General features: G+C 36.5%; 1 protein-coding gene across 2 annotated transcripts in view; it reads left to right on the top strand.

Annotated features, from left to right (window-relative positions):
- GLRA3 (glycine receptor alpha 3) overlaps positions 1 to 22,304 on the top strand; it is a 128,718-nt gene that overhangs the window by 3,158 nt on the left and 103,256 nt on the right. The gene's annotated exons all lie outside the window — the stretch shown is intronic.

The raw sequence follows: 22,304 nt of genomic DNA, 5'->3' as shown, positions 1-22,304 counted from the left end.
TTTATTTTTATGAGCATTGTGTTTATGTGATTTTCCATATAGTTGCATGTAGCAATAGCTTGTTTATTCTCATTTCTATATGGTATTCCACTATATGAAGACATCACAATTTACTTGTTGTTTTATTATGGAATATTTAAGTATTTTTTAGGTTTTGTCTAGTGCTGCGATGAACATCCTTGAACATATCTTTTTGTGAATACATTCATTTGGGGACTGTATGGGTTGGGCCTAAGTCTTTCTCGAGAGCAAAAATTGTTGGATCAGGGGTAGTTTAGTATATATACTGCTTGGTTTTAGCTTGAGTTGATACTGCAAGTTTTCCAAAGTAGTTGCACCTATTTATACTCCTGCCAGCAATGTTTGAGAGCTTTTGTTGCCATTACTACTACAAAATGTGATCAGTGCAATATTATTTTAAAAATGTTAGCATTTTCTTAGATTATTATTGTGAGCCCATAAATGATGTTTTAGTTATTTTTATCTTGGCATAATTTCTACTTTTTAGTAAATAACTTTTATTAAGGCGAAAGCATCAGAACAAAAATATTTCCTACTATAATACAACTAGAAGTATTTATTACCAGAATAAGTCTGGTATAAGAAATATAATTTTAAAGGGGAATTATTAAAAAGGATAGTTCTTGTAATAAAAATAAGTGAGAAGCCTGGTTGGTGTGGCTCAGTAGTTGAGTGTTGACCCATGAATCAGGAGGTCATGGTTCAATTTCCAGTCAGGGCACATACCCGAGTTTCGGACTCGATCCCCAGTAGGGGTATGCAGGAGACAGCCAATTGATGATTCTCTCTCATCATTGATGTTTCTATCTCTCTCTCCCTCTCCCTTCCTCTCTCTAAAATGAATTGAAACATATTTTTAAAAATAAGTGAGAAAATTATGTAAACAGACATAAGAAATTTGAATGCCTTATTAGTGAAACTTTTAAAAGTTTCACACTTTGCTCAGATATTGCTTAATTTTGGCACAATTCTTTGGCTTTTGGGTTCTAGTTTTCATATTAATAAAATAAAGAACAAGACACCAGTGTTTGGCTTTCTTTTAAATGTAGATAAGTGAGATTATGAAGAGCTTGAGGAACAAATTTCAAAAATAGGGGAACTGCCAAAAATTTTTATTTAAATTAACTATTTTCACCACATACAATTTTGTTTTTCATTTTTACAATTTGAAACCAACATAGACCTGCCAGATAAACAAATTATGGTACATTGTATCAAAAGCTGAATGTGTGAATGTCAAATTTCTTGATAATCACAAATAAGATGTTTTCTTGGTTTACCTCAAAATTTAAGAAAAACATTTTTGGCACAGAATTTCTTGTTTTTGCATTTAGTATGTTTTAGAGGATGAAGAAACCCCTTTTAGTGCTGGCTCTATTTTCTTATGTAAGATATTAAATAAAAATATATTTCAAGGAATAAACATTACAGTATCAGGATTCTATATAGGTTTTTAATATTATGCTACACATAATATGTACTTTTTCCCTTTATGTCTCTGGTGAGACATTTTCCCAAATATAGAAGGATCATGGCCCAGTTTTCTAGTCAATGCCTCAAGCAGTTTGCCCTGCAGATTCAGAAAACAGCTTATAAAGTATTTCCTCTTGTACATACTTTTTCTTTCCCTTGAACACACAACTATGTACTGAGGCATCTCAATGAACAAATATGTGCATCATAGGTAATATTAAGTAATGGGTACAATTTGCCTAGGAATGATTGAGAAACTATCTTTCCTGACATGAAACTAGTAGGGAAGAAAATACAAAGGGCCAAGTAACAAAAGAAAAACACAGCAATGTTAAGGGAGTATAGATTGGGAAGCTACCCAGAAGGCTTGGTACTTGTGTTGGATCTTCTAAGATGCTTGCTCCACAAGCAGAAATAGATATAAAGAAAATATTGTATGCAAAGGAATGATATAGGCTTATAGTATGCTTAGGGAATGGTGATGGTCAAATTCAATTGAGGGAATTCCAATTTATAGTTTAAAATCATATTTTAATGGCAACAACTGTTGAGCTGGATACAATAATAAACCTGCAGAAATATGGAAAAGTTACCACTTGCTTTCACAATGTAATATGTGTAAAATTTAGAAGCATATAATTTAATTATAACAGGATATTTATTATTATGGGAAAGATCTTGTATATTAGCTCAAAATATTTCTATAATCTCTTCTCTTTCAGAGGTACAATTTACCTCAAAATTGCAATTAACCATAAGCTAGCTAATAATAATTAGTAATAGTAAGAACTATTTAAACAAATAATAATGACAAAACTTTAAGAAGAAAGAATAACCTTCTTGTTTTATAATTTGGAGACCATGTTTGAATCTTTTGTCACAATATGATCTTTTATCATATCTATTTTTCCCCCTTTCCTTTAACTCTATTACATAGATCTTATTTTATAACAATTTTGAAAAAACAATTAAAACAAAATAGTTGTGGACTACCCAAAGATGGCCTTCATGACCTTTTAGAAGAATTATTGGATCAACTAATTTTTATGTTTTTTTCTTAACTTTTTATCACAGTTTATAGTCAATATTATTTTGTATTAGTTTCAGGTGTACAGCACAGTGGTCAGGAAACATATACTTCACAAAGTGCTCTTCACCATATTTCCAGTGCCCATCTGGCACCACACATAGTATTATATTGTTGACTATATTCCTTACGCTATAATCTATACCTCAGTGACAATTCTGGAACTACCAATTTGTACTTCTTAATGCTTTCACCTTTTTCATCCAGCCTCCCAATCCCCTCCCCCTGGCAACTGTTAGCTTGTTCTCTGTACCTATGAGTCTGTTTTTATTTTGTTTGTTTGTTTTGGTCTTTAGATTCCACATATAAGTGAAATCATATGGTATTTGTCTTTCTCTGTTTGACTTATTTCACTTGGCATAAAAGCTTCTAGGTCTTTTGTGGCCAAGTAGTATTCCATTGTGTACCGTATATGTATTTATCTACTCATCTATTGATGGTCACTTAAGTTGATTAGTTGATTATATGCAGCTATCTATATATATAAAAAGCCAGTGACCAGAACACCGGAATGACCAAAATGACTGGTGGCTATGATGCTCACTGTGGCCAATGAGCTCCATCAGGGGTGGGGCCAGCTGGCCAACCGCCTGTGGCTCCTCCCCCCGGCCGGCCCCACCCCCAATCACCCCCCTCTCACTCCAATCGAGGGCGTGGCCTGCCAGCCAACCTCCCATGTCCACTCTGCCCCACCAGCCCAGGACGGGCCAGCTAGATCCCACACATGCACGAATTCATGCACTGGGCCTCTAGTTGTATATAATGCTGCAATGAACATGGAGGTGCAATTATTCTTTCAAATTAGTGTTTTGAGTTTCTTCAGATATATACCCAGAAGTGGACTCACTGGGTCATAAGGCAGTTCCATTTTTAATTTTTTTAGGAAACTCCACACTCTTTTCCATAGTGGCTGCACCAATCTTCTTTCCCGCCAACAGTGCACAGGGTTCCCTTTTTCCACATCCTCGCTGACACTTGTAGTTTGATGTATTGATGATAGCCATCCTGACAGTTTGAGGTGATATCTCATTGTGGTTTTAATTTGTTTTTCTCTGGTGATTAGTAACATTGAGCATCTTTTCATATGTCTTTTGGCCATCTGCATATCCTCTTTGGAGAAGTGTTTATTCAGGTCCATTGCCCAATTTTTAATTGGATTCTTAAATTGTTGATGTTGAGTTGTATGAATTTACATATTTTGGAGATCATCCCCTTATCAGATACATGATTGGTGCATGTCTTCTTCCATTCAGTAGGTTGTCTTATTGTTTTGTTGATGTATTTTTGCTATAAAAAAATTTTTTAGTTTCATGTATAAAATATGATCTTTTCAATACCATCAGAGAATTTGGGTTGTTTTGAAGAAAAAAGGATGCTGAACTTAGTCTGGAGTGATTTGAGTTTGAGAAGCTAGCAACAGATCTTGACATCTTGCTATCAGCTAGGAATGCAGAAATAATGTTCGACCTGTAGATTTAACAATCACAGTGTAGCTGAAACCGGTTTGGCTCAGTGGATAGAGCATCGGCCTACGGACTGAAAGGTCCCAGGTTCGATTCCGGTCAAGGGCATGTACCTGGGTTGCGGGCATATCCCCAGTTGGAGATGTGCAGGAGGCAGCTGATCGATGTTTCTCTCTCATCGATGTTTCTAACTCTCTATCTCTCTCCCTTCCTCTCTGTAAAAAATCAATAAAATATGTTTAAAAAAAAAAAAACAATCACAGTGTTATGAAGGTGATCATGTTTGTGCAAAGAAAGAAGAACAGAGGAAATGTTTATATGCAATGGAAGTAGAACATTTAGAGCAGGGCACAGAGAAGAAGTACTGAGAGCCCTGAGCTGAACTGTGGAGTTGAGATTGATAAAAAAAATGGCAAAGTCACAGATTTATCAGTTTCATCCTTTTAATCTCAAGGACCCACTCTTTTCCAATAGCATATATCTTTCTAACACTTTTCTATAAACCCCTCCAATGCTCTGATTTCAATGAATCTCATAAATTAGTCCACAATCATAAATAATATGTTTTATTCACTTTCATGTTCCTAGGAGATTTCTAGGGAATTATTTTGGAGGACATACATCTTTTCCTTTTCTTTACTTCATGAAGCATATATAGTGGTTCCCCCTTGATTTTCCCACCAAAACTATCTCTTATCTTTGTCCATGTGATGATCTTTTTACTTGGATTAACCATACTTATTGAAAATAAATTCATATGTAGGTGAATGTCTATGTGGAAATGTAGGTTGTTTGTCTTTCTCTATAGGAAAATGGTATAGTTGTAGCTTTGCTTTGCTTGGGAGGATGGATCAAGAGGAGAGACAAGTGAGTGATCTTCAGAGACTGGTTCTAGAGCAAAGGCACTGCTTAGCCACAGACAGAGTGTGTGAATAGTTGTTCAGCTACACAAAATGAAGCCATTCTACCAATTGCATGACAACCACACATATTTAAAGAAAACAGAGTTTGAAATCCTTATATGTCAGAAGAGAAAACAGTGGTAAGAAAAAGAATAAGAAGAAGGAGAAGGAGAAGGAGAAGGAGAAGGAGAAGGAGAAGGAGAAGGAGAAGGAGAAGAAGAAGAAGAAGAAGAAGAAGAAGAAGAAGAAGAAGAAGAAGAAGAAGAAGCTCAGTCATGGTGAATTCCTGAATTTCTTTTAGAATTTCCATACTTGAAATACTTTTAAGAGGAAGTATTAGTAGCACCTCTCAGACAACTTAATGCACAGTAGTAACATCAGTGGTACAAATAGAAATAGCATAAAATCTAAACATTTTTAACACTCTCTGGAAATAATTTATTGAATGGAAAAACTTTCAGTGCAAATGATGAAGAATTTTCTATGAGTGCATACAAACATTTGCCATAAACAATTGGGAATTTTTGCTAGCCCTGGGATATTTCTGATACCATTATACAACCAATACCAACATAGGATGATTGGGATGGCATTAGAAGTAACTGGTCCTTCCAACATCCTACCTATATATGAAAATCTCTCAAAAATAACTCTAACATGCAGTCATCCTATAAACTTTAAAAATATTCCAACAACACTTGCCTGTTTGGCTCAGTGGATAGAGCATCAGCCTACAGACTGAAGGCCCGAGATTTGACTCTGGTCAAAGGCACACACCTAGGTTGTAGGCTCCATCCCTGGCCCTGATCAAGCATGTGCAGGAGGCAACCAATAGATGTGACATCAATGTTTCTTTCTCTGTCTCTCCTTCTCTCTTCCACTCTCTCTAAAAAAAGAAAAAATGTTTCAACAATAAGGACTTCTTTACCTCAAGTGGAAAATATTTAGCAAACAATTTTCATCAAATCAAAACTAAAACATTATTCTATTTTCTCCTGTCCAAAGTGAAATTCATATATATATATATATATATATATCCCCAAATATTTGTATTTGTATATTTTATTATTATTATTTTTTTAAGTTTTAATCTCCACTTAAAATTATCATGTTTATTTGAGCATGATTTGAGCTGATAACCTTTTCCATGTAGCTGCTCCATGTATAAAGCTTGAATGGTCCAGTTTCAGAGTGCCTGTGGCATTCTACCTGAATCTCTCTATAAAAATGACTACATTCCAGGCAGTGTGTAATTAACTATTAAATGTATATATCAAATATTTATATACACATATAAAACTATATCTTTAAATCAATACATAATTTTAATTACCTACTTTTTATAAGATCACTTCACTGGAAAGAAGACATAAGCAAATGACCATCCTAATAATAATTAAATAAATAATGCACATTCTTAAAGCATAATACAGTATATTAATTTCTATTATTGCACCTATCACAGTTCTGGGATCATAATCACTGACACATGTTCAATTCTCTAGCTAAACTGAGAACCACTGAATATCACTGAATATTTATTTTTGTCTTTTATTTTGTTTATTTACATATATTTATGTTTTAGGCACAAGAGACTCAATGAAGGGTGGTTGAATAATTTTCCTTCTTTGCTGGAAATTTTTAAAAATGTAGTCATGAATAACTACCCACAATAATAACAATTACAAATACTGAGAAAAGAAACATTTTTAGTAATGGAAAGGAGTATATATTCTTTATAAGAAGGGAATTTAAACAGACCTTAAATAGTTGAGGGAATTGGAGTGGGCAGAAGAGAGGGAAGAGCATTTCAGGCAGGAAAAACATTGTTAGTAGAGGAACAGGCCAGTTTCCATGTGAAATGGGGGCTACAGAAGATTTCACAGCGACATTTCTACCATGGGACCCCACGTTTTTGTCTTTTTTTCTAATAAATCATGATTTATGTTGTTTTGGGTCCAACTTCCTAGGAAAAATGTATATGACTATTGTAGGGTGTTAGAAAAAAAATCAGCCAATGTTTATGAAAATAATAGGTTCCTCTATTTAGAAACAAAATGGTTCATTGTCAGTAGTTGATATGAAGGGAAGAAAATATTCAAATGAGCTCCTTTATATTCACTTGTTCTGCTAATGTCAATATACATATTTTTGTTCATTTCTATAATTTAAATGTGTGTTTTTCTGTGTATTGAAAATTTGAGGACTGGAACTTAAGTATTGATATATTAAATAAAACAAAAACCCAAGAAAAGAAGACATGACTTTTCATAGTTTTATAAAGAAACTATTATATTTCTGACAAGGGAAAGAAGAATGGCATATGTACAGGCAGTCCACGGGTTACATGGGACTCGACATACATCGTTCCGTGGTTACATCGCCATTTCTCATTTATTTATAAAAAAAAGTTCCATCATTTCAACATATGTACAAATGTGCTTTATGCTTTTTATTATTTATTTACCACAAGTAAAGGTCAGGAATTGTTATCTTTTTTTAAATTATTTTTACTGTTTCACTTCATTACTGCTGTGTATGTGCTCCATGTGAGTGACGTAGGTGCTTATGTAGGTGGGTTCTGACTTGCGGCAAAAATCACTTTACACTGTGCAGTAGGAATGGATCTCCAACATGACCCGAGGACCTACTGTAATCAAATGTTGACTTTCCCAAACTTATGAACAATATATTTCTATAAATTATTTTTTATTAAATAATAAAACACCCTAAAATGCATTGATGACATTTTCCACCAGCTCTTAAATCTTTCCTTTTTAAGAACAGACTTACCTCTAATCTATTAAAACATGAAGGGACCCAACTTTGTATAGCATATCCCACTGCTTATTAAGAATGAATGAACTGCCTGTATCTTTAACTTGCCTCTTGTCTTATTTATTGGAAAGAATAGAGTTAACAGAGGATTATATGGGTAAAACTATTAGAAATCTTTCTACTTTAGGTTGTTTCTTTGTAATGATCTTAAAAAAGATTATGAAGTCCTCCTCCCCCTCCCCTTCCTACAAATCTACACTAATAAAGGAGAAACATGCAAATTAACCATCACTCTGCCCACCAGCCAATCAGAGCGGCTATGCAAATTAACCCAACAAAGATAGTGGTTAATTTGCATACACAGGCACTGAGCAAATACTGAAGACGACTGAAGATGGCGGAGGCCACAGAGCTGGAGCAAGCAGGAGGCTTGGGTTGCTCCCGGTGACAGAGGAAGCCAAGCTTCCCGCCGGCCCTGGATTCTGCTCAAGAAGTGACTGGGGGCCTGGGTCGCCGGGGGCAATTCAAGCTTCCAGCCTACTCTGGACTCCACTCAAGGAGGGGCTGGAGGGGAAAGTCATAAATCATTTTGCCTATATAAAAATGGAGATTTAAACTGGCACCAATTTGCCTGGTAAGTCACAGAACCACCAAGCCTGATTCTAGCTGTCCCAGGCCCATCTCACTGCTGGCTGAGATAAGAATAACACAGCACACCTATAATCACTGTGGTCTGCAGATGACAAAAGTCCTTCCCCCACTTCAAGGGTATTGCTACTCAAAATGTGGCCCCTGAACCAGGAAATAACCATCACCTGGGAGGTTATGAGAAATGCTCAATAAATTCAATAAAAATTAAAAAAAAAGAAATATAGACTCTGAATTCCACCACAGACTTCCTGAACCCGAATCTTCATTTTATCAAACCCTAAGCATATTCAGGTTTGAAAAAGCACTGTTTTAAGAACATCGACCTCTAAAGGATGGGAAGAATAAGATGTACTGGAAAAAAATAGAGAGGAGGTATGGTAAGAGAAAAAGGGGAACACAGAGTATGTCACAGAACCTAAAAGTAAAGTTTAGAAATGAAAGAATGATCAGTAATGCCAAATGCCATAAAAACAAAAAGAATTATGGAAGATTATCAGAAGTCTTCTCCAGTGCATTTTTGCTATAAAGATACATATACAAATATGTTAGCATAGCATTGAACGGTGAGGTAAAATAAAAGAGAAAATATAGCCTTTTTTTCAAGAGGCTACTAGTACTAGAAGGGGGAGTAATGATGGACAGAGTTGAAATAGGCAGGTCTTGTTTGTTGAGTTTTGTTTTTAAAAGGGGAGAGGGTTTAAGCTTGTTTACAGCCTGGTGGAAAGAAGTCAGTGAATTAGGAAATGCTTAGGAAGAGACCAGAGAGGTACAGAAGAGAAAGGGCAAAATTATTGATAAGATTTAAAGAGCAGTAGTTGAACAGTAGCTTTTTGAACAAGAAGAGTGTGCTCAGTATTTCTCCGGGAAGGAGGTTAGAGTAGATGCAGTATATAGCAAGCTATAGACATGGGAGCAGTGATTTCAGAATTGCAATTGAAAGCTCAATTTTCTCTTTGAAGAAGGAAGCAAGGTCATGATTTGGGATAAAGATAACAATGAAGCAGACAGGTTTAGTCTGATTCAACAGTTACCAAGCACAGAACAGCCTTTGGAAGGGCTGTGCTTCTAGTCCCTTAAGGAATTCAGTTCAGGCCTCAGTGCAGCAGATGCCCCCATCACTCTGCCTGGGAGGAGAATGAAGCCTAGAGATATGATTTAAAAAAAAATACATATTTTGCCCTAACCGGTTTGGCTCAGTGGATAGAGCGTTGGCCTGCAGACTCAAGGGTCCCAGGTTTGATTCCAGTCAAGGGCATGTACCTCGCTTGCGGGTACATCCCCCGTGGGGAGTGTGCAGGAGGCAGCTGATCGATGTTTCTCTCATCAGTGTTTCTAACTCTCTATCCCTCTCCCTTCCTCTCTGTAAAAAATCAATAAAATAAAATTTAAAAAATATACATATTTTTATTGATTTCAGAGAGGAAAGGAGAGGGAGAGAGAGATAGAAATATCAATGATGAAAGAGAATCATTGATTGGTTGCCTCCTGCACGCTCCCTACTGGGGATTGAGCCTGAAACCTGGGCATGTACCCTTGAATAGAATTGAACGTGAGACCCTACAGTCTACAGGCCGATGCAATGCTCTATCCACTGAGCCAAACCAGTTAGGGCCCTGGTCAGCAAACTGTGGCTCGAGAGCCACATGTGGCTCTTTGACCCCTTGAGTGTGGCTCTTCCACAAAATACCACGTGCAGGTGCGCACGTACAGTGCGATCGAAACTTCGTGGCCCATGCACAGAAGTCGGTTTTCAGCCTGGGCGAGTCTATTTTGAAGAAGTACTGTTGATATTTGGCTCTGTTGACTAATGAGTTTGCCGACCACTGATAGCGCTAGAGAGACTTGATCTTTATTCAGACTGCACTAATTTAGGTAGCAAAGCCAGAGGTAGAACCCACATCACCTAATTCGAATCAACTGCTTATTTTTCCAAACACTGCAATTAGGCTATTGTAAAGGAGAAAATAAAATGATCATAAAAGCTGAAATGTGATCTATTCTCTTAGAATCACAGTAAGAATGTTTTATTAATACTTTTATCAAAAAGTATAAAAATAGGATCCACTTTCAAAACGTTACTCTTCGTTCTCAACTACGAGCACCAATTGGCAGCGTTGGCACACATCTTGTACTCTCACCTTGAACCCTTTTCTTTCCATCTGAAAATGGCTTTTCCTACAAAGCATTGTTTCTAGGGATTTTGTTATGCACAATTAAAGGAAAACATATCCTCTTACTGCCATAGGAAATAACTTCTATAATCCAGAGATTTTAGAATCCTTTTGTTTACTGGGAAACTGTAAACATTTTCCAAGTAGTTTAGGCATATACAAAAAAGGGAGGTGGAAGAGGACGGAGGGGAGAAGGAAACGGAGGTGGGGCAGAGGGAGAAGAGGGGAGAAGAGTCAGAATGAGTAACCTCAGTTGAATAGTAGCGTTAAGCATAATGTTAATAACAGGGAATACATTTTGCTGACCTCTTCTGTCTCTTAATTTTTTTAAAAAAATATGTAGTCCAGTAAAAACCTTACTGTAGAGTCTAATTATCACTAGGGGGAAACTGAGTAACACCATACTCATTGCTATATTGTCTTACCACTTCCAATTATAAACTCTTTTTTTCTTTATTGTTTGATTCCTGCCTTTGTTTTGCTCCATTTCTCCCTCCTTTAAGGAATGTAATGATGAGTCAAATGTGGAGCTTCCTGTGCCACGGAAGAAAAAGGTTTAAACTGTCTTGAATAAATGTAAACCAGAAGCATAAATATTTACATAAACACTTGTAGTCACACCAATGGGAATATCTACCATAATCTGAATGAGTCAGTGCTCTGCAGGTTTAATATTATTTAGGAAAAAAAAGCTTATCAGGTCTCCATTTTAATATTCTGTGTCCATCTCTTTTCAGGTTGAGACTCCAGAGATTGGTGCTTTAAAATATCATGATTTTATATCCTGAGTCTTATTGATCTGGAGATTTATACAGATGCATTTCATTAGCAGGCATTGATGCCAGCACAAGTCAGTGAAAATAGGAAGTAGAGAGTTCAGAATAAAGTAGTACCACTTCTGCTGTAGTGATTTTTGTTTGTTTATAAATACCTATAACAGTTAAATCCATAAGTGAAAGGATGATTTCTGTATCTTTGAGTGGTGGATTAAGGTACTTTCCCTCTTAATTTTACTGTATTTTTATTATTTATTTTGTACAATGCACATATATTGGATTAAAAGAAGTGTTTTTAAAACAAGCTTTGTGCATACTTTAAGGATATATGAGGTGATTTTGCTTTAAATATGATGCAGGAGTTGAGCTCTGAGAGACTGAATGTCCTGAATAGAAGTTATTTAAGGGAAGAATAAGCAGTGAGCAAGTCTGGCCCCTAAAATCACACATTTGAAATGTGACTTTCAACCTCTCTTGCTAAAGTGGTTTCAACCACTAGTTGAATCCATAAACTGGCACAGGTCAATCAGATTTTTTTTTTTTCTTCTATGATGCTTAGTCTTTCTTGATGCTTGTCTATTTTTTTCTACACTTGGGTTTTATGAGATACTACTATAACAGCCCTGGGCCCGTCTACATAAATTAGCTTGAGTGAATTTCTCTTTATTTCACTTAAAGATACACCTGATCAAGAGTGATGGTATCAAAAGCAAAATCCCAGCACTGGCCTTAGAGCTTGGCATGTTTCAAAACGTATGTATAGATTTTCATTTGGTTCACTAAACTTACCTGTGACAAATGCATGCCACTTTAAATCTCGATTTTTATATTGGCAAAATGATTTATGACTTTCCCAAGGTGAAACAACTAGTTTGTGACAAAATGTAAGCCTGACTGTCCATCTGAAGCCTCAACCACTGTACCATGATCACTTCCACTTAATTATCTTGTGCACTCAACACACAATTGGAACCATTAAGTCTATTGTAAGCAATTTTCAATGTATCTGAAATACTTAATTAGTTTTCTTTAAAAGAAATGTCATTAAGAAGCTACAAATCAGTGAGTTAATTAGCTCTGTTATAGCCCTTTAGTTCTTTTAGTTGAAATAAGTTGTTGCCAAAACTATGAACTATTACCCATGAGAATAGGCAGTCTGCATAGAAGTTTGTGCTGCATCCAGCACGGACAAGTTCAGTGAGCCTGAGGAGGGGCAGTGAAGGATTAAAGAAGACAGACCAGAGAATACAGCTGGGGCTTGGTGGAATGCTGCTTCTCTGATGGAGAGACAGTGCCCTGGCCTGCAAGCCAAGTCTTTATTTTACAGTCAGAGCACACAAAACAAAACAAGGATAGTGGTCAACATGTTTACAATGTTCTTGTGAGTTTTACCTTGTTTTGGCAGCACTTGCTGCACCTCCCACAGCCCATTAGCTACCTAGGAAGGAACTAGGGAGGGCTATAAGTTAAGCTTAATTATGCTAGGAGAGCTCTGCCCTCCAAGCTGGGACTTGTTTGTGGCCCTGCCACAGATCAGTCTGAGGTATGACCCTAGAGCCACTCCCTACAGAAGTTAATAAAAGTTCTTATAGAAGTTATAACAATTACCATGAATTTTGAGCATAGCATTTTGAAAGTATTTAGTAAAAATTAGTGATTTTATGATAAAAAATATTTTGTAGATAAAAAAAAGTATTGTAGAAAAATTAGGGTTAAGAAACCTCAGGGGTACACTAGATAATCCTTTGTTATCTATTTTTATTATTGAACTAGAGCCCTGGTGCACAAAATTTGTGTACGGGTAGGGTCCCTAGGCCTGGCTGGCAATCAGGGCTGATCAGGTTCCCCGCCTTCTCCTTCCCTCGTTCCCTCAGTTCCCCGCCACTGCTGCTGGTCGCTTGCCATGTCCCACGCCACCCCCTTGTGGTCAGCGCACTTCATAGAGAACTCCCGGTCTAACTCTCAAGGGGACAATTTGCATATTAGCCTTTTATTATATAGGATGGAGACATCCTTTTCCCACCCATCCCCCATCTATAACCTTATATTAACCCTTCATTTACAAACACACAAACAATATGTAATTTATCACTGACACGTAGCAAGCACTGAGCATAGACGCCTCTTATAAGCACTAATTTATGTAAGCACTGAATGTAAACATCACTGCAATATCAGTTAAAAAGACACCTAGGCAGTGATTTTACAAGTCTCCAGTTCCACCATTAAATGATATTTTCTGACGTCTATGACTTTGATGATGTAAGTCACACTCTCAGATTTTTATATCTTGGCTTTTTTCTATTTCTAAATACTTGTTCTATGATCTGTCTTGATAAGTTATTAGCATCCTTCCATCTTAGATAGAAGGAAAGAAGGAAAGAAAGACAGGATTCTCTCTAGTGTTAAACATACACTCTAAGCATGATTATTGATATACTTAGAGGGTCATATTCTGATGTTTGACCTCTTCATCATTACATTTAGTTAATTCATTTCAAAAATACTTATTCAATAGTTACTCTGGATGCTCTAGATTACTTCTGGGGCCATTAAAACAGTTACGGTTTTTGCCTAAATAGTAGTTCCTACAAAGAAGGATATAAACATTGATTAATTCTATTAAAAATGACAGTTGCATTGTAACAAGTACTACAAATGAGATACACAAACTTGAGAAATATTTTATAAACTCAGAGAGAATAGCTATGGCTTCCTGAAGAAATTATGTTCAAACTTAGATCACAAAGGTAAGTAGAAGTTAATTAGATGAATAGAGGACCAATGAGCATTCCAGGCAAAGGCAATGGCTATGTTACTGGACAACCCCAAGCCGGAGGAGGCCTGTCCCCTCCTAGACCCTTGTTAATCTCACAAGAAAGATTTCAGATGAGTGACAGACAGCAGTGTTGAAGCAAAGCAAGCAAATTTATTAAGAATTCACTTGGTGTGGCTCAGTGGTTGAGCAACAATCTATGAACAGGAGATCATGGTTTGATTCCCAGTCAGGGCACATGACTGGGTTGTGGGCCTGATCTCCAGTGGGGTGTGTGCAGAAGGCAGCTGATCAATGATTCTCTCTCATCATTGATGATTTCATCTCTCTCCCTCTTCCTTCCTCTCTGAAATCAATAAAAATATATTTTATAAAAAGGAATACACTTGGCATAAAGCAGAAGCTGGCAACTCAGCTAGTTTTAGCATGCCTGCCAGTGGAGGTTCAAGGGGTTTTATACCCTTCTCCCTGTAGGTTTCAAAGCTTTCCTGCCAGATATCTTGGATAGCAGACTAGGTTTCAAAGTCCCCTTCTACATTATTGTGGCTTATCTCAGAATGTTTGTACATACATTTGGTCATCTTGTTTGGCAAGTCCTAAGGTGGCTGGCTTCTTTGTTTAGTGGGTGAGATAAAGTACCCCTCTTTCCCTCTTCCCCCTTTCCTGCCCTAACATCCCACAAGTGATATTTGCCCTTGGGTTTAGCTGGCACAAATGGCATTCATTGGGCCTTTGTTCTCATTTTTCCCAGGCCAGGGTGATTTAAGCTGTGAATTCTCTGGTTAGGGAGGAGAGGCATAAACCATTAGTTTTCAAGTGTCCTTGGTGGGGGGAATTAAGGTTTTGGAATTCACAGGCCGGCTGCAAGCTGCCCAAACTGTTTGGCCTTGTTTAATTTTCTTGTCTCAGTTTCTTCATTCCAGGAATTTTCTTAGCTTCCTGCTATCCTGCCACAGCTAGTGGTAGGTTGTACCAGAGAAGCTGAAGAGGACATGATAAGATGTGGTTTGGATTATGGATAGAAATTGGAAGGTAGGGCCAACCAGATGGATATATGTGAAATGGAGAGAAGAGTCCAAGGTTATCAAAGATTGCAATCCTGAGAAATGGAAAGATTGAGTTGCCATTATTCAAGTTAGAAAAGAATGGTGAAGGAATAGGTTTGCGTGGTAATAGCAGGACTTTGATTTATGTTTGTTTTTATTGGAGCACTGGGTTGCTAGCAATCTGTGATTATTTTATTCTAGTTTCAAAAATTGAGATGATTCCAAGCTATGCTTAGCTTTCTCCTAATGCTTCTACATTTCTGATTCATTCTTACTCAGAAATTGTAATTATTTGTGACCTCAAATCAACTTAGCGGTATCCACTCTTTGGTGAGTTCTCGATTACAATTTTTATCTCCTTAAATCCATAATGCTTTCAAATTTGTGCAAAGATTGTTAATCATTCAGCTATTATGAAGCTTATTATCACCTCTAAGGAAAATGCAAATCTAAATACTTGGCTTACTTCTGTGATTTTTTTTCCCTTTGGTTTTTAGCCACGTGATTTTTCACTATTTTTAGCTCTCTGATGCACAGATTTTTTTCTTCCAATCTTGTCTAGTTGTTTTCAGTGGAAAGTTTAATTCCATTTAAAATACAGGTTTATTATACACTTAGTATCTGAATGGCCTGGCAAAAAAACCCTCTATTCCTTAGCTTCATCTGTAATGCATATGTAACTATATCTAACTAGCAAGATTTTTCTTCCAATCTTGTCTAGTTGTTTTCAATATTATGACTACTAAATTATATCATGTATACAGATCCTGTTCCTGAAAAGCAATTTTCATTTTTATTGTTGGTTATCAGGTTTTGTGCAGGTCTCAGTCTATTCATAGTAAAGCTCTCAGCTAGAAATGCCTGGAGGGCACTCACCTAGGCCCCAGGGGGCTTCCCACAGAAGGCTTCCCTTCCTGAAAACAATGTTACAACTGGACCAACACTTTTGTTTCTTACTGTTATTGCAAGATGCCCTTCAACAATAATCATCAGGAAACTTTGAAAAAGTATGGTTTTAGTACTTACAAGATGGGAAAATTACACCCGGGGTCAGATAGAGGTCACAGATAGAGAGAGGGAGATAAAGAGAGAGAGAAGTGTCTGGGGTTCTGCTTTTATCAAGGTTGAGGGTGAGGGCCTAGGGTTTGGCGGGCTCACTATTTCTTGGTGAATTTAAAACGTAAGAGGAGGATTTTAAAGCGCGGGGAAGAGAAAACAAACAAGTAGCCCAAATGGTCAGTTATGAGATCAAGTAAGGCCTCTAAAACAAAGGAATCTCTTCTCTAGCTGTGTGGCTGGCAATGTGTTTATCCCAGGCAATGTTTGAAGTGGCTTCTTTGAAATGGATGCCTCAGAAATCAAAGCTTAAGTCAGGCACTTGCATTACAAAAAGGGGAAAAAAAACAACAAAACAACCCAACCATGTCAGGGTTTACACTACACCCCATCAAACTAAGGTAGAAATGAGATCACTTTATAAAATGATAATCATATTTCACAGGCAAGAATTGTGTTGCTCACAGTGGCAAAAATAAAATCCTAGTACCCCGAGGATTTTTACTTCTTAGTTATTTCTCTGAGTCTCTGGAGATATTCTAGAATAGCCCTTTTATAATCCTCTACTTTGGCCTCCTTTTAAAATAATTACTATTACACAGCCAAATGGAAGCCTGCTTCACCACACATGCCTTCAGGGCCGACAATGGTTCCTTTTCCAAGGCAGTATGTTTTCCTGTGAAATGCTCAAAACTTCACCTATCTCCAGATATCCCAGTTTCTTTCTCTTTAGTTCCCCTAAAGAGGCTGAAGGAATAAAAAAAGATAAATAAAAAGTGGGAAGAATGCTCACCTATTCTATTCTGTGTGTTATTTTTCAAACCAAGACTAGAAATATCAATTGCTGGTATTCCTACAAGAATTTTCAAATAATAATAACTGTGATTTTTTTCTCCTACAAGGAATTGTAACCCTATATGGTAAAACTGTCCTTTCTCCATCATAGCCTGGACCTTCTCTGCCTCAGGAGTCAGGACACTGACTTATTCCCTACAGGGCACCCTTCCCTCTGTGCAAATTACCTTATAAAAGTAGGTGCATGGAGATTTGTGGCCCCAGGTGCCAAGACTTTTCTCACATTATGTTTCCCAGCTACATAATTTTCTCTCAATTTTAAGGTTCATTTAGCAGAGGTAAATAGATACTGACAATGATATTAAACTAGAGGGCCCAATGCATGAATTCGTGCACCAGTGGGGTCCCTTGGCCTGGCCTGTGGGGATTGGGCCCAAACCAGCTCTCCTACATCCCCTGAGGGGCCCCAGATTGTGAGAGGGTGAAGGCCAGGCCGAGGGACCCCACTGGTGCACAATTGGGGCTGGGGAGGTACGTGGGTGGTTGGCCAGCCAGGGAGGGACTGCAGGAGGGCTCCAGGGTATGTGTCTGGCCCACCTCACTCAGTCCCGATTGACCAGACCCCAGCAGCAAGCTAACCTACTCATCGGAGAGTCTTCCCCCTGGTGGTCAGTGCACATCATAGCAACTGGTAGACCAGCCAAATGTCTGCCCCCTAGTGATCAGTGCACAACATAGTGAGTAGTTGAGCGGCTTTAGCATATCATTAGCATATTTAATTGGTTGAATGGCCAACCGGATGACTGGATACTTAGCATATTAGACTTTTATTATAAAGGATTTACCATAAAGCATCTATATTTAGTGGTTATTTCAGTCCTCCAAAAGTGGATTTATTTTACCTCTTTGTCTCATTGCTGAGGAAGGGAGGGAAGAGAAATGAGAAGGGACTTACCTGTTTTGATGAATTGTGATGTTTGATTTCAATGCTTTAGAAAATTGGTTTTTGCCAGCCTCTCAGCAACTGAAGTCTCTGAACTTCCAAGTAGCATGTCTTTATAAAAAGAATATATAAAATTCTTAAATGAAAAAAAAAGTTCATTGATGAGAATGTGTTTAAGCCCACACAGTTTCAAAAAAAAAAAAAGTTAATAGTAAATTCATACTTGGTACAGCATATAAAAGAAGAGCCAAGTGTGGGAGGCAGGCAAATCATCACAGATGTTGCGATTTTCATAAATAAAAGACTTTTTAAACATTCAAATCTGCTTTTTTCAAAAGTAGCTTGCTATAAATATGATGAGTTTTGTTAAAACTAGAAGGTTTAGATAAAAAATGGACTTAATGGCAAAGTTTCTTATCCAAAAACCATTCTAAATTATCTTACTTTTTTTTTCCCCACAGCTTCCTCCTACTCTGAATTTTAACAACTTAACACACAATACAGTGTACAGATGATGTGTTGTGGAATCATGCACCTAAAACCTACATAGCATTGTTAGCCAGTATCACCCCAATAAAGTCAAAAAAAGTAAAAAAAAGAACACAACAAAAAACCATAAAATGAAGTGTTTGAATATGTATGCACAGATGATATGGACTACTTAAAAATTACAAAAAAGATTCCAGATTGGTCATATATGTATGAATTACTGTGCGTTCTCTTAAATCACTATGGTTCTCTGAAGACGGTCTAGCAGTGATCACTTGGTGCAAATCTCAGATAATACGGTAATAGGAAGAAAGCTCTAGGAGAAAGATACCAGGGCAAGGGTTGTAGGGGATGGAAAGTTTTCCCATATGTACATCCTCCTCCACCCCTTTCAGAAAAAGAAGGGCTAGACTATGTAGAAATGCTTTGTAACCAATTAATGAGTCAGTGTTGTTTTGCTGACAATAAGTCATTTTGTGTCAAAATTGTGAATCTTCAGAAATAAACTCAATTGTCCAGAAGCAGTTGGATGGCTCTGTGTGATTGAAGGGAACATAACTAGTAAAGACTATTGGAATAGTTTTCTGCTCAGAATTTCTCATTTTTGATAGGCATCATTCTGCAGAGCTTGGTGGTGAATCCATCTTACAAAACGTGAAGATTTTGCTCGAAGCAATAGAAAAAAGGGAGCTGGCCAATCATTATCTTCACTGTAATCTCACTTCCCAGCTCCAGCTCATGGATGCTTCCCAAGGATTCCCTGTAGAATCCAGATGAATCTAGACAGTCATCTACCCAACTGTGAACACTTTAAAGGTTCAGATTGTGTTCTTAGCACAGTGCTTTGCATGGAATAAATTATATGAGAACTCAAAATGCATTGTTTTTTAAAACTTTATTTGTATAAACCTTGTTTTTATTGTTGACACTATTACAGATTTCCCTAGTTCCCCCTGCCTTTGCCCACCTCCACCCATCCCCCACCTCCCTTACCTTTGGCCCTCACAATACTATTGTCTGTGTCTATGGGTTATTCATATCTGTTCTTTGGCTAATCTCTTCACCTTAATTTATTGTTTCAACGTTTAACAGATATTTAAATGCATGTTGGCGCATATAAGCATAACCAATGGACTTAAGACACTGGGGGGTAGGGGAGACCAGGGGATTGTTAAGGGCAGGGGGAAAAAAAAATAAATGCATGTTGGTGTGATAAAGGATACTTTTATATAATGAAAGCACTATGATTTTATTTTTAGTGAACGTCATTCAGTTCACAAAAGGCTTATAAAAGTTTCTATATTGTATTTTAAAACTAAATTTACCTCTCTTCATTCCATCACAGTCCAATGTGTATTTCATGTATTCCTTCAACTCAATGATCAAATTATACTTGTAATTTTATTAATTTTAAGTACCATGTCAAAAAGAACCATCATTTCTTTTTTAATACAAATGTGTAATAATTTTTATTTTAGTATTAAAATAAAAAGTAATACTATATTTTACTGTAAAATATATAACATTTATTATAGAAAGTACATAATTTTAATAGATTTTGTGGTATGAGGTGAAATAGTTTGCTCTTCTAAGATTATTTCCTGGTGATATTTATCTTTTATCCTTGACTATGGTAGTGATAAGAAGGGTTGTGTTTTCTTTCCATGAGCTTATTTTAATTACTAATTGTGTAAACAATGAAAATTTTTATTTTTAGTGGGAAACTATTTCATAAGCATTAAAAGGCTTTATGATAACCTTTAAAAAGTTATTTAATGTTTATTTAACCTTTAAGAAGATTAAATTCATATCATATATATATTATCCCTTCTTTTTCAAACTATTACAGACATGATTTCAGACTCTTTGGAAGCAATAATAACAGTTGTTAAATGAATAAATGAATGAGCTTCTGCTTATAAGAGTCTAGTCTCCTATAAAATTAATTTTTATATATTCCCATTGCTGGTGAATCAGTGTCATGATCTTTGCATAATATATTTGGAAACACATTTTTGGCACTAAAAGCCTATTTCAAATGGAATTTTAAAAGTACCGATGTTAAGCTCATAAATATGGAGACTGATGGTTGCCAGAGGTGAGAGGAGTTGAGGGGCTGGGTAGAAAAGGTGAAGGGGTTAGTACAACTCGGCAGCTACAAAATAATCATTGGGATGTAAAGCACAGCATAGGGAAGATAGTCAATAATACTGCAGTAACTGTGCATGGTGTCAGGTGAGTACTAGACTTATGGGGGATCACTTCATAAATTACATAAATATCTCACCACTACATGCTATACACCTGAAACTAATATAATGTTGAATGTCAACTGTAATTGAATTATTAAAAACTTTTAAATAGAACCAATTTCAAATCAAATTTCAGGAGGGCATGATTATTGTAGTAGCTCAGTTATTGTTTTTGAATATCTCAAAAGAAATGAAGACTAAAAAGATTAATAATACATTATTAACCTTAAAAGGATAAAGAATTCTTGAATCTTACTGAAACAATAATAATCTTGTTTTTGTTATATAATTATTCAAATAATTTGAGATGTTAGAGCAAACCAATAGTGCTTGGTAATAGGGTTCATTATGGGGAAACCCAAAGGTAAACTTGTATCCTTTGTTTTAAAAGCAAATATTTACATTATTTATGAAAAATGATATTTAAGTCCTACAAAATAGCATTATGGGAGATAGCTGATACCATGGGAGTAAATACAATTATCCAGAGAGAGAGAAGAGGGGCAGCTCCAGGGTGCCACTGAAGGTCGTGGGTCTTTAAAGCACAAATATAATAAAACGAATATAAAAAGAAGTCTAGGAAGACACTGTTTGAGTGGTGATGTCAGCAAAAACTATGGACTTCTATAAATTGTGTCCTCCATAAAAGCAGTAAGAAAACAGTCCAAAAATGTGACAACCAACTTTTTTAGAGCTCTGGCAATTAATCAGAGACTTGCAATAATCCATGAAATAGTTTAATCAAGAAAAACATCTGAATCTTGGTCAGAACAGTGGGAGTTGTTTTATTGCAACTTGCCTTATGCTTGTCCCCCCTTCTCAGGCTTCAAGGGAGCACCAATAGCCAACAATCGCTATAAAAAACAGCCTGGTAGCTATGAGAGGGGGCAGAATGGAGTTTGAACTCCTTTTAAAGCCTCATTCTTGAAGGGTTATTATTTGACTTGTGTGGAGTTTTCTGGAAGACCTGACTTTGCACGACTCCTTTTATATGACCTAACTTAGGGAGTACCCATTGTGAAAAGCTTTTTCCTGGGAATGTTTGTCAAAAACATTTAAAGAGGCAGCTTTTTTGACTTCACAGTTACTGGAGGGTATTAGTGGAGGCAAACAACAGACTAACTAAAGAGCTTAAAAGAAAAAGCCACGGAATAATATGTCCTTAGAGGTTTGGAAAAGTTCCACATATTCTTGGGCAACTAGAGGGTCACACACATGTGAGCATGCCCAGTGTCATAGGCTAAATTTCCAAAGTTCATATGTTGAAGTCCTAACCCCAAATACCTCAGAATGTGACTTTTTTTTGGAGATAATTAAGGTAAAATGAGATCATATGGGTGATTTTTTCTTCTTCAATAAAAGCCATAAGAATTTTATTGCAGATGAATTTTTGTATTTTCTTATGGCTGAATCATTAAGGATACTTTTAGCTAAAAACTGCAATTAGAAATGAAACTTGGGTACATGCAAAGTTTGAAAGCCTAATAATTTGTCTTTGTTTCCAGACTCAACAGAAAATAATATCACCTCTGACCTTGGGCTAAAAACTTATGAAACCTTATAATACTAACCGTAAACCTAAAAGACCTTCTTGTCATTATGATCACATTCATTGTATAGTATGT

Source organism: Myotis myotis, unplaced genomic scaffold (assembly GCF_014108235.1).
Source record: "Myotis myotis isolate mMyoMyo1 unplaced genomic scaffold, mMyoMyo1.p scaffold_m19_p_6, whole genome shotgun sequence".
In the NCBI taxonomy this organism is placed as follows: Eukaryota; Metazoa; Chordata; class Mammalia; order Chiroptera; family Vespertilionidae; genus Myotis; species Myotis myotis.
Note: the sequence above shows the minus strand (reverse complement) of the source record. Positions and strands in the feature narration are given on the sequence as shown.